Genomic DNA, 14,130 nt, shown 5'->3' on the forward strand with positions numbered 1-14,130 from the left:
AAATGACAATTTTATTAACCAAGCCAAATATAGAAGAGACTTGTTAAAGAAGTTTGGTATGGAAAATTGCCCTAAAGCTACTATCCCAATGAGCTCATCAATCAAACTGGACAAAGACGAAAGGGGAATCTCATTAGACACAACCATGTGCCGGGGATTGGTTGGTTCACTGTTATATCTAACTGCTAGCCGGCCAGACATCATGTTTGCAGTTTGTTTGTGTGCACGTTTTCAAGCTAATCCTATGCAATCACACAACACTGCTGCTAAACGCATTCTTAAATATCTTAATGTGGGTCTTTGGTATCCCAAAGATTCAAGTTTTAATCTTGTAGATTATTCAAAAGCAGATTACACAGGGTGTAAAATCTACCGAAAAGCACCAGGGGTTCATGTAAGTTCTTGGGCGATAGACTAATATCTTGGTTCAGCAAGAAAAAAACCTATATTGTTACCTCAACCGCTGAAGCAGAATATCTTGCGGCTGGAAGTTGTTGTGCTCAATTCATGAGGATGCAATAGCGGCTCAAAACTTATGGAATTCAAACCGCCGACTCTCCTATCTTTTGTGACAACACAAGTGCAATAGCAGTTACATACAATTTTGTATTGCACTCTCGGACAAAACATATTGATATTATGCATCATTTCTTCTGAGAAAATTTCATGAAGAAGGAAATTCGCCTTGAATATGCTCCGACAGACTAGCAGGCAGCCAATATATTCACCAAGCCTCTACTGGACGCTAAGTTTTCTTATTTCTGAAATATTCTTGGATTATTTAATTTATCTTAATCCTTTACATGTTAATATATTGTCTATTTCCAGAATTAAGTGTTGGATAGAATTAACAGAAAGCATAAAAACAAAACATAAACAAAATAAACTTTCATTAAATCAGGCTTTGCGAATAGTACATCTGATAAACACTAGTATCACTTCAGTATAGTAGGTAAAAAACTAATAGAATGCGTGAAACATCACGTTGCACCATCGTGGTTGGTGAACGACGGTATGATTCCGCAGCTTAGCCCTAGTAAGAAAGAACAATCTAATTTCTTTCCGTTCAGGCCTCTACGTTATTTATTTCCATATCTACAGCAGCCCTCCAGAGGGCATCCAGGTGCCTATCCCACTGGTGCTGGTCCTCAAAAAGTCACTTGAGAAGGTAATCCTTCTCAAGACCTTATGCTCCTTGAAGAGCATCAAGAGGTAGACACCTTCACCCTTGAAGATGTCTGTAGCATGGGGGACGCCCAGACGATGCCGATACTTCCTTTCCCGTGCCACAAGTTTCCTTGTGGCAACAGGTCTTCTTCAAGGGAGACCATTCTCCCTGAAGAACTGCAGCTTCTGGAGCTTGGACAAGGTAGACAGCGTCTTCTCTGAAACGCTGTCCTCATACTTTAGCTTGCATCTAGCCACGATGGACTGCTGAAACTCTTCAGCTAGATCTGGCTCTTTAGAACTGCTTGCTCGATCCATATCTTGCTTTGATATAATGTTATCTCTCAAAAGTTTTAAGTGATTTCATGTCTAACATGTTTGTTATCATTTATAGACTCAAGACCATATGAAAGGTCTCAATTACCATAATGATTGTTCTTTTGACAGGAAGAATGGGAAGAAACTTTTGTCAACCACCGACTGCTCATTTTCCAAGGCTAAGTTCATTTAACCTTGTTATATGCATATATATTTAGTGAGAAATAGCAGTTAAGTCTAATGGGTCGGAAAGAACATGTTTCTAACCACTGTGGTTGACAAGTGGACTACCCATATTTATTACATGACTTCAATCGCATACTCTCTAATCACAATAAACTAAACCGGTTCGTTTTTATCTTGTTTTGGGCACGTTCCTCAATGTCATTGCGTAAAAATCACTCAACTCATTGACCGCTCACACATGATATGACGGTTATCTTCTTAAAATTTTAATTTACTCATTTTATCGTCGTCTTAAAATTTTCAAATTTTAAAATACATCTACTGACAGTTCTCGTGTGATCTGTGCTACCCCGAACTGGATATACTCATATCAAATATATATTATCATCCTTACTCCATTGCAAGCATTTAGCATCTTAGCACACTCTATTACCCTGTGATTTTTTCTCATCAAGGCTATTTTGAAAATTGTGTTAGTCAAACTTTCTTCATTCACCCCGTCCATGTCTGCTTATATTGCACATAATACCATTGCCATCGACTTCGCCTCTGTGCTAGCCACGACCAATAAGCCTATCATAGCCATGTTCCGAATGCTAGCTGCCTCGGGCCTTCGCATTTTTCTGGGTTGCAGCGAGCAATACTCCAAAACTATTTTGAAGGAATTCGTTGACACTGCCTACATGGAAAATGGGTAAATCTTCTGCGCTGTTTAGGGAAAGAACATTCACATTACCCAAAAGATGTTCACTGATTTTTTTACGTTACCAGTCGCTGGAATCACAAACTTTGCTACTCTTCCAGATGGCAATGCTGAGCTTTGGAGAAATAACTTCTCTCTTTCTGACTCTCCTATCTCTTCTCGAACTTGCCAGAAACGAGATCTGAAGATTGAGTTCAGACTGATGGCTGATATAGTGGTGAAGGGAATTCTAACCAAGGCTGGTGCGTATGATAAAATCACCCTGGAAAAATGCCTTATCATGGCCACTACCGCTTAAAATCTTAATTTCAACTGGTTTGATGTCTTGTTTAAGACATTGGTTGTTATGATAAAGAAATAAAACCAGTCTCAAGGATTGCAGTTCAAATTTGTCATCTTCTGCTATACCATGGAGTCCAACCGGTGTACGCGACTCATGTTGGAAAAACAAAGTTGTTCATCTGGTCAACGTTGAAATTTTTCAAAGGAAGAACCTTTCAACCAATGAGGAGATTGGCTCTATCAAAATAAAGACTGCGATCGAATTTGTTAAGAAGAAGAATACATCCAAACATAAGCTAGTTCTGAAATCCAATTCTGAGGAAGAATCTCGGGATAACATACCAGTCTCCCAAGTCTTTAAGAAGAAACGGTCAAAAAAGCACAAGGCTACAAAAATTAAGTTGATCAAGCATCTCTCTGCACCGTTGATTCCTCCTCCAGTCTTGCTGTTAAACCAAGAAATCTCAAAGGAATTAAAATCGTTGAATCGTAAATCACATCCTCCTTCTCCAGTATTCCTCTCCTTCATCCTACAGAAAAGGGGAAGAAAACTTTGCTCGAAGATCCACCCAAAAACAATAATGTCCACATTGCCATTATGCTGAAAAGTGAACGAGTGAATGAGATCGTTCAACAAAAAATGGAAATGTTTAATAAGTGGGTTGAATTTAGAACGGTCACAACCTTCGACTCACTTATTCAAACCGGCAAGATTAAAGCAGCTGTCAAACTTGAGCTTTCAATGTTGGAGTGGAAAGAAGCCACTGACATCCCAACCGCTCTGCTTCGAAGAGACTTTCTGGAATTACAACGGAAGGCAAGTGTTCTCCGATCACTAATTCAATTGAAGAGTAAAAATTTTGTTTCTACTTGTCCAACCACTAGGGATGACTCGTCTGCCATAGCTCAATTTGAAATGGATGCCCTCTCACTCTCAATGTGAAGGAACGAGTGTGCTAGTGCCTTTGAAGGCATTTCAAACACTATATTCTCCAATGAGCTACAACAGCTCGTGTTATAAGAATGTTAACACCGATGAATTAAATCGAGTTTGGTTTAAAACCAAGCGGAAGAAACTCGAAGTAATTCTTCGTGAAGAAGGCTATTTTATTGGAAAACATTTTAACTCATGTAAACTGAATAACCGAAACATGGTAGATTTTTTTTTTTCATTCATCAGTTCAGTTATGGTGACAATTGAACTGACGGATACTCTAACTGATCCAAACAGTTTGAAAACATCAGTTAATCAGTTAAATACACAAGATATGTTTATGGATGTTCGGACACTTCAACTGCTCTCCTACGTCATCCCTTCTACCGTCTCGGGTAGGATCCGCTAGAAGACTTTGATTTATACAACACTTTGTACAAACCCACTCAGCTTAGACTTACACTACTGCCTATGAACTCCTAGCTGCGACTGAAGGTAGCACCTTTCAGCCAACACTTCTTTAATGTCTATGTGTCAAAGACGACATACATAAGTTTAACGTCTTTGTGCAAGACTGTATTTGAGTGGTTGAGAGTGTCTGTATGTGAGAACTGAACAATGATGTTCTCACACAGTGAGGGAAATAAGCTTCTAAACTAAGCAGATAACACGTTAAAGTGTCCCTCGGGCCGATTGCTTCTGAAAAGTGATGTGCAATGCGCATGCCCTTTCTTTTCTCTCTTGTTTGCGTTGAAGCTTTTTTTTTTTTGTATATCGTTCTTCTTTTTGAGTCTTCAGTGATCTTCTCTTTATATATACGAGAAAACTGAACGTACAGTTAGATTCATTTATTGTATCCGTTGCATCTTGAATTCATTTCTTGGACTTTGTCTCTCGACTTTCCGACTGCCATTCTGAAATGTTTTGTCTTTAATGCTCTGATTCAACGTCCATTATTATCCTTTGACTTGACAATGGCTTTGTACCTTCACGTATAGCTGGAATCCACTGAAAGAGTTTGTCTTCATCAACAACTGAAAGATTCTGACTGATGCTCCGAACTGGTCAGCTGAACTGATCTTCAGTTGGGCTGGTGAAATCAGTTGACTCGTCAGTTGAACTGATTTCACTCTCATTCAGTTGAACTGATCAGCTGGGTTTCTTCATCAGTTGAACACTCCTTTGGCTGGCCAGGCTTTCTGAGGTTCTCCTGCTGAACCACCTATCAACTGGACAATCAGCTGGAGTGCTCAATTGACGTAACGGTTAGACTGATTCAGTTTGTGCGATCAGTTGGGTCTTCAGCTTGCGATGTAAACAGCTTGTGAATGATCCTAGCTTTTGCACACTAAGGTAGATTATTAGTAATATAAATTAACAAGTTTTGTTAACATCAAAATCAAGATTGCGAACTTGAAAAGTTCCAACACAATGGTTATGCTCTTAAGCAGTATGAACTTAAACTGCCTGCGGTTGGCGATAAGGCCAAGTTTGATCCAGAACTGAACCTTGATGAAGTACTAGCTCCTGATACCATCAAAGACTTCTCTACTACTCAGGTACCACCATCTTCATCCTCTGCTATACTTACCACTTTTGTTACTTCAGAGGTACCGGTTGAAACCTTGATGAACTGGTCAGCTGAAGTGATCTTCAGTTGGGCTGTGAAATCAGTTGACTCGTCAGTTGAACTGATTTCACTCTCGTTCAGTTGAACTGATCAGCTGGGTTTCTTCATCTGTTGAACATTCCTTTGGCTAGCCAGGCTTCTGAGGTTCTCCTGCTGAACCACCTATCATCTGGACAATCAGCTGGACTGCTCAATTGACATAACGGTTAGACTGATTCAGTTTGTGCGATCAGTTGGGTCTTCAGCTTGCGATGTAAACAGCTCGTGAATGATCCTAGCTTTTTCACACTAAGGTAGATTATTAGTAATAAAAATTAACAAGTTTTGTTAACATCAAAATCAAGATTGCGAACTTGAAAAGTTCCAACACAATGGTTATGATCTTAAGCAGTAGGAACTTAAACTGCCTGCGGTTGGCAATAAGGCCATGTTTGATCCTGAACTGAACCTTGATGAAGTACTAGCTCCTGATACCATCAAAGACTTCTCTACTACTCAGGTACCACCATATTCATCCTCTGATATACTTACCACTTTTGTTTTTTCATAGGTACCGGTTGAAATCACTATTGCCAGTTATGCGGATTACATCCTTCCAACCGTTGAAATCATCATGACAAAGGATGATCCAATCACTGAGACAGTCCACGAACAAAATGAACCCTGTACAACTACAGCTCCTCAAGAAATCCATGTGGAAGATACACTGATAGGATCGATTGACGTGTCAAGAGTGTTTAGAAGGGGGGGTTGAATAAACACTCTCAATTAATATTGGTCTTTTCGTATTTTTGAGTTCAGTTTGGTGACAAACTGATTCTCGGAATCTTGTTGGTCAATATCAATCAGTTAAACTGAGGTAGTTGAGGAAGGTAACTGACTAACAGATAGAATACAGAACTGAAATAAAATACACAAGGATTGTTTCTGGATGTTCGGAGAATTCAATTACTCCTACGTCACCCCTTCTATCACAAGGATATGATTTCCACTAAAAGACTTTGATCCAATACAACACTTGTACAGACCCACTTCAGTTAGGACTTACCCACTGCCTAAACTGAAACTCTTAGTATTACAAAATGATCTCTGTGCGTAACTGATCTTAGCACTATTGAATTAACAAATATTACAGAGTGCTAGTTTGCTCAACTTGTAGCCTTGATTGCTACGAATAAATCAAGTAAGAGTGAGCTGAGATTTTGACAGAGTAATAGCAAGATTTGAATGGTGTATCGTTGCTTCTTCTTTTTCTTCTGCCATATTTATACTCTTCTTTTCCAACGGTAATCTTGAGATAAATTTGAATCTTTGTATCCGTTGGTTTCCACTTGATTATTCCTTCGATATTGTTTGCTTCATTTATTGTAATTCGGCGTCTTAATTGCTTTGTCCGGAATGCGTTGTTTTAAGTAGTCTTGGTTGTTGTGCGGCACTCTTGTAATCTGTTATGTCTTCTTTGTTCTTTCCCGAGACATCTTCAGTTGAGAGACTTTAAGACATTCGGCTGAATGTTTTAACTGATCAGTTCCAACTGATCAGTTTACTCTGTATCATTGTATCAGCTGATTTCAGTTGATAAGTTCAGTTGCCGAATTTGCTTACGCGTATCAGTTGATTCATATTTTGTTAATCGATTGATTCATATTTTTTCAAACTCCAGAATCTAGTTTCCAACAATTTCCTCCTTTATGGTGTTTGACAGAACCAAGTGATTTAAGATCGAATAACTGAGCTCTTTGTAGATAATAGATTACGCAACTGAATCATAAAATAACTGGATTCCTTGTAGATAACAAAAATCTGAGAATATAATATCAGTTGATTCTAATAATCTGATTAATTCTTCTTCAGCTGCTGTTCTTCCCCTTTTTTGTCAAACAACTCCATTTTGTCTGATAACTTTCGAACGTCAATGGAAAGAAGTTTTACATCTGATGAGATACTTGAGGCAACAGTTGTGAGGGAGGTCTGTAGCAATTCTATTTGATTTGAAACAGAGGTTTCCAGTCGCTCAACTCTCTGACTGATTACATCCTGAGTTATAAAGAGCGAGTTAACTAGCCCCTTCTTTATTTCATGCACAGTTCTGCTAAGAGAGTCCATGTTGGCTTGAAGAGCGTTTAGTTTTGCTGAGTCAAATTCAGTCGAAGAATCTAATTTGACAGCATGAGACAGTTGTTCTAATTGAATTTTCTTGATTTCAGCGAGCATCTGCTGCATATTGTACTGTATGTTCTTGATTTCTTCAAGAACAACATCCATTTCTGTGGATTGAATTGGAGGTCGCTGACTGGGCGTTTCTGAATGCTTCGATGTTTGTCCAAAAAAAACTAATGCTTGATTAGTTTCCATTGTTCCAGCCATAGGCTGAGCTGGAATGTTTTCTTGAATTTGAGATGATGAACGTTGGTTTTGATCAAGAAATGGACTGTCTAGCTGAATTATGGAGATGAATGGTTCATACATAGGGGCCTCCAGTAGAGAATTAACTGAACTTTGTTCTTGCTCCTTTGATTCAGTGAGAAACTGACCTTCTACATGTTCAGCAGTTTTTTGTTCTGAGGGTTTTGCTTGTTCATCAGTTTGAATATCTTGTTCAGCAGAACTTTCTGGCTGAACTGGTGCTTCAGTTTGAGCTTTTTCCGATTCAGTTATTTCTTTTTCTGAAGTTTGGTTTGGCACTTCAGTTTGATCTTCAGTTTGAGCAGATATAAACTTTTCAGGAATAAGTGACTCAGCTGGTGCTTCAGATGATATCTTAATGTCTTGCTCTGGTTGTTCAGCTGAATGGGTAACTGAGTCATACTGTATGTCCTCTAGCTGAGCTTCCAAGGTAACAGCTTGAATGATTTCATCAATGTTTGCCAAGGATAGTTCCGCTTCAGAATATAGCTGATGTTCTGTCTGAGAGGATTGAGGTATTCCCTGAACTGGCTTTTCAGTTGCCTGTTGTGGAGATGGTTCTTTTTGTGGAGAGGAGGATAAATATTTTTCAGTATTTGAGTTGGGGGGTTTGTCATGAAGAACTAGTTCCTGATCTTCTTCCCAAAATCTGATTTCACTCTGCAGACTACTAAGATCTGTGTCCAGTTGAGTGAACACAGCTCTATCATTGTATGCAGTTGGACTTGTGGGATTGTAGTTGGACTTCAGCTTTGCTACCATTCTTGTTAGCTTTTTGGCGCGAATCTGATCAAAGAAATATTTCTGCCTTTCTAATGCCTGTGGAATTGTAGCAGCTTTGACTACTTTCATCACAATCGCTTCTAGCTTGATGAACTTTTTCAGTTGAGATCTATGCTTCAGTTCTTTGGCAAAGATTTCTGTTCTGAAGCTTTTCCAACAATCAAAAGATTTTAATTGTGATGTGGCAAATACATTGACCTGTTCCCAAACTAGGTCAATGTGTGTTTGAATGACATTTTATGGCCGGGGTTCTTCAATCAGCTTGCCTTTTCCTTTGTCAGTTGAGAGAATCTGAGGAAGATCCATTCCAGAATGTGTAGAGTGCACTGGTTCCCTTAATATTACACCTTTAGATCTGGCTCTAGGCAAGATGGTAGGGCGATTTACAAGAGTCAAGGGAGCTCTTACCTTAGCTGGTGTCTTTGCTTTGGTAACTGAGTCATCAGGTGGGACTACTTGCAAAGGGATAGCCTGAATGGGCTGTTGAGCAGCTGATTGGATAATTCTCTCATGTGTAATGACTTCCACTGTTGTTATTGGTTTGGTTCTTTAAGTCCTTGGTCTCTTGACAAGCTTAGGGGAAGGAGTTTTCTCTGATTCTGATTTACTGAGAATCAGTTTCCTTTTTGTTGTTTTGGCCTTCTTGACTGGTGATGGCTCAACCTCTAGTTTGATTTTTGATGGAAAGGTGTTTTTGGCAGTAAAGACCTTGAATTTTGATGATGTTTCAGCATTTTCAGCTACCAAACCCTTCAGTTTTAACAGATAACTGATTTGGATGGCAAAGCCACATGACTGTTTGGATGACTTGAGCATATTCTTCAAGATGTTAAAAAGAATATATCTCCAATTTGCTTTCTTTTCACCCATGATTATGGTCATTACCTGGAATTTTTTGGAGTGTAAGAGCAGCATAAGAACCGGCTTTTGCTAATATTACCTTTGCCACGATATCAGCTAACAACTGAATTTCTGGTTTCAGTTCCTTCTTTGGATCGGAAACCTTGATTTTCCGTCCATCAGCAGATAATCGAGACTGCATTTCTTCAATGTCCTGATTTTTTACTTCAGAAAAGCTGACATAACCATCAGTTGGCAAAGAGAAGAATTCTCCGAAAGCTTCTTCAGAAAGGAGTAGCAACTGATCATTGATAGTAGTGTCATTAGCAGTGATAAATCCCTTCCGATAGAATTCATTGACCTCCTTGAGGTATATCTTCTGAGAAGATTGTCCTAATAACATCCTGAGACATGCTGACTCAAGCTTTAGAAATACATTCTTAGCGTCTGTTTCTTGAATCGATAGAACTGAGTTAAAATCGATGACCATCGCATTCAAAATATGGGCTGGATTTGGTTTGCCATTTCGGAAAGTGTAGTGATATGCAAATTGAAGAGAATAAGTTCTGAAATTTGTATACTCTTAGAAACTGATTGTAATTGTGAAGAATAGAACTGAAGTTAAGCGGGCAAAATGCTTTTGTTCGTGACTGTTCAAATTCTGGAAACGTGTCAGCCCGGGAAAATTTTTGAATAAAAATATGTGCACGTGTGCTATAATCGTGTGTATATAATAATGAGCGGTTTTAAAATATGCCACGTCATAAAAATTTAGTCACGTCATTTGATTTGGAATATAATAAGTTTTTAATTGGTTAACTTATGTGAGAAGATTTGTAAAATTTTCAAACTGAACGATCAGTTGGGAAACTGATTCAAGTCAGTTGAGAATTCACAAACGATTGTCTTCTCAGTTAACTTCTTTAAAAACTGACATTCCCCCTAGATTTGTGCATATAATAATTAAAGTAGTGCTAAAAAATAATTTTAAGAGTCAGAGAGGTTATTGAGTTTGCTGAAATGTTGACGACTCTTCAGCTTTCTTGATATTCTGCTATAAATAGAAATGACTCAATTAGTTTTAGACATATCATCCAAAATATTCAAGATAAAAAAAATGTCTGATACGGGTGACTCAAGTCTTTCTCCCTTTTCTGTGGAGGCCAGGAAGGCTGAGATAGAAGACGAAGTCTTCTATGAAAGTCTGCATTCTTGGGAGCGATTGCAGGAGCTTGAGCTCTTATACAACTCTGGGGAGGCCACCACTCCTGAATTGGTGGCAGAACTGAATCAAGTGCGAAATCACTTGAATATTGCTGTGTGGGTGGACGTCTTCAAGGACGGTCACATGTATCAGCTGATGCTCCGCAAGGAATTGAAGATCCTGAGGCGCATAGCTCATTCTCACAGATTTCTCATGACTGATCCTTCTTCTCTATCTGTTTGGCTGAAATTTTGGATAATTGTTGTGGAGTAGAAGTATGATGATGTAATCCAGACCAACATTTATAAGTAATGAAATATTTATCTGGTTTTAACTCTGTTTTTCTGCAAATGATATATTTCATCAGTTGTGATATGTAAACGAATGAACTGATGAGAGACTAACTGTCATAAGTTGATCAGAACTGGGACTATCTAAACAAATATTAATAGAATTCAAACTGGTGTCAGTTGACAATGAACAACTGATAACTTAAAGTCCTTGGTAAATGTGAAAGACGCTTTGACTGACTTGAGACTCTTCAGCTTCTCCAACGTCATTTTCCTATAAATAAGATGATAGTGATAAAAATGTGATGCAATATCAGTTCAAAAATATTTCAATATGTCTGATTCTGATGCATGCAGCAGCACTCATGTTCATGTTACTGAGCAGTCAACCCCTCGTTTAAAAGATATCAAGAGAAAGATGGAGATATATGTTTTTCAGAAGGTGATGTCAACATGGGAAAAGATTCATGAGTTGAAGAGGCTGAGTGACAGTGGTGCTATTCCTTCTCGTGCTCAGGAGGCAAGAGCACTGAAATACCTTGAACGTTTTGAAGTTAGGCATGTTAGGGATTTGGTTGAAGACAAATGTCTTTTGGAGGCGATGCTATGGAAGGAGTGGCATGTTGTTGATAAGATTTCGAAATCTAGGGCATTTGCTAGAGTTCGAATTTATGAGTTAAATGATTGGGTTAGGGCGTGGCTAGATTCAGTTGATTCCATAATATCTTCTGTAAAATGGTAACGTTGGTATTCTTAATGAAGTGTTATTTTCAATTTATTGTGTTCTTATTTTCTGCATATAAATTCTGTTAGTGAAGCAATATTACTAATAATTTCTAAGATAAATCAATTAAAGCAAGAATATTTCGAAAGTAAGAAAACTTAGCCTCGGGTAATGGTTTTGTGAAGATGTCAGCTGCTTGCTATTCAGTTGAAATATATTCTAGGCGAATATCCTTCTTTAACGCATGATCCCTAATGAAGTGATGCATGACATATATATGCTTGGTCCTTGAGTGAAGAACTGGATTATAAGTGATGGCAATTGTGCTGGTATTATCACAAAATATGGGCGATTCAGTTGACGTTACTCCATAATCCTTCAGTTGTTGCTGAATCCAGATCAGTTGTGCACAACAGCTACCAGCAGCAAGATATTCTGCTTCTGTTGTTGAGGTAGCTATGGATGTTTGCTTCTTGCTGAACCAAGAGATCAGTCTGTCTCCTAAGAACTGACAAGATCCACTTGTACTTTTGCGATCAAGCTTACATCCTGCATAATCTACGTCTGAATATCCAACTAAATTGAAGGTGGAGTCTTTGGAATACCATAGCCCAATATTTTGCGTGTCCTTAAGATATCTCAGAATTCTTTTAGCAGCTGAGAAATGTGATTGCTTAGGATTTGCTTGAAATCTGGCACACATACAGACAGCAAAAACAATAACAGGTCGACTGGCTGTTAGGTACAACAATGAACCTATTAATCCTCTATATAATGTCGCCTCTACTGATATTCCCCCTTCGTCAGTATCTAGTTTAACTGATGAGCTCATGGGAGTAGTTGCAGCTGAGCATGATTCCATACCAAATTTCTTTAGCAACTCCTTTTTATATTTTGTTTGACTAATGAATATACCAGTTTCCAGTTGCTTCACTTGCAGTCCAAGAAAAAATGTCAGTTCACCCATCATGCTCATTTCAAACTTGTCCTGCATTAACTTAGCAAAATTTTCGCACAATTTGGGATTAGTTTACCCAAATATTATATCATCAACATAAATTTGAACTAATAGAATATGATTATTTTTAGTAAATTTGAAGAAGGTCTTATCAACTGATCCGACTGTAAAGTCATGATCAGTTAGGAATTTTGAAAGAGTTTCGTACCAAGCCCTGGGAGCTTGTTTAAGACCATATAATGCTTTGTTCAAATAATATACATGATCAAGAAGTTTGTGATTTACAAAACCTGGAGGTTGTTCAACATATACTTCTTCTTGTAACTGACCGTTTAGGAATGCACTCTTCACATCCATCTGGTAAACTTTGAAGTTTTTGTGAGATGCATAAGCAAGAAATATTCTGATTGCTTCCAATCTTGCAACTGGAGCATACGTCTCGTCGTAGTCAATTCCTTCTTCTTGCCTATATCCTTGTACTACTAGTCTTGCTTTGTTGCTTATAACTGAACCGTCCTCGTTTAGTTTATTCCTGTACACCCATTGTGTACCTATAATGGTTTTTGAAGTTGGTCTTGGAACTAAGTTCCAGACGATATTGTGAGTGAACTGATTCAGCTCTTCTTGCATAGCATTTATCCAGTTAGGATCAGCAAGAGCTTCATCAGTTTTCTTTGGTTCCATTTGTGAGACAAAGGCTGAATGAATAAATAAATTTAACATTTGATTGCGAGTTCTTACTGGATCAGATGGATTTCCTATTACCAGTTGTGGTGGATCTGATTTTCTCCATCTGTACTCTGCATTTGTTGCATCAGCAATTTCTTCAGTTGGTAACTGAATTCAGTTTTCAGCTTCAGTTGATGCCTTGTCAGCTGGTATTTGAATGTTATCAGTTTGCTTTAATAACTGATTGTCAGCATTGACTTCCTGCTCATTTAATTGATCTAATATCTCTGGTTCTGGTGTTTGAAAGATGTTTTGATTATTATGACTTTCATCTTTGTCATCATCTTCCAAACTGATATCTGTAAATCGATCAGCTAGCTCAACTTGATCAGTTGGCTTATCAGTTAGTACAGTTTCATCAAAATCAACATGCGCAGATTCTTCAACATTTAAAGTTTTCTTATTAAAGACTCTATAAGCTATACTAACTTATGAATATCCGAGAAATATTCCTTCTGCAGATTTGGCATCGAATGCTTTTAAGTAATTTTTACTATTATCATGAATAAAACATCTACAGCCGAATATTTTGAAATAAGTGATTATACTTTTTCTTGCATGCCAGATCTCATATGGTGTTTTCATATGATTCTTATTAATAATTGATCTGTTCTGAGTATAACATGCAGTGTTTACTGCCTCTGCCCAAAATCTTTGAGAAATACCAGAATCAACAAGCATTGTTCTAGCAGCTTCTTTAAGGGTTCGATTTCTTCTCTCAGCTACACTGTTTTGCTGAGGAGTTCTTACTGCTGAGAGCTCATGCTTGATTCCAGCATTTTCTAGAAAGCTTGAAAGTGTTTGATTGATGAATTCAGTTCCTCGATCAGATCTGATTCGATCAATCCCAACTGATTTTTCATTTAAAAGTCTTTTAAAGAGCCTAATCAGTTGTGCAGCCGTATGGTCTTTGGATTTGAGAAATATAACCCAAGTAAATCTTGAAAAATCATCTACAACCACCAAGGTGTATTTC

The sequence above is a fragment of the Primulina eburnea genome, chromosome 3 (assembly GCF_022965805.1).
Source record: "Primulina eburnea isolate SZY01 chromosome 3, ASM2296580v1, whole genome shotgun sequence".
NCBI classification, from domain to species: Eukaryota; Viridiplantae; Streptophyta; class Magnoliopsida; order Lamiales; family Gesneriaceae; genus Primulina; species Primulina eburnea.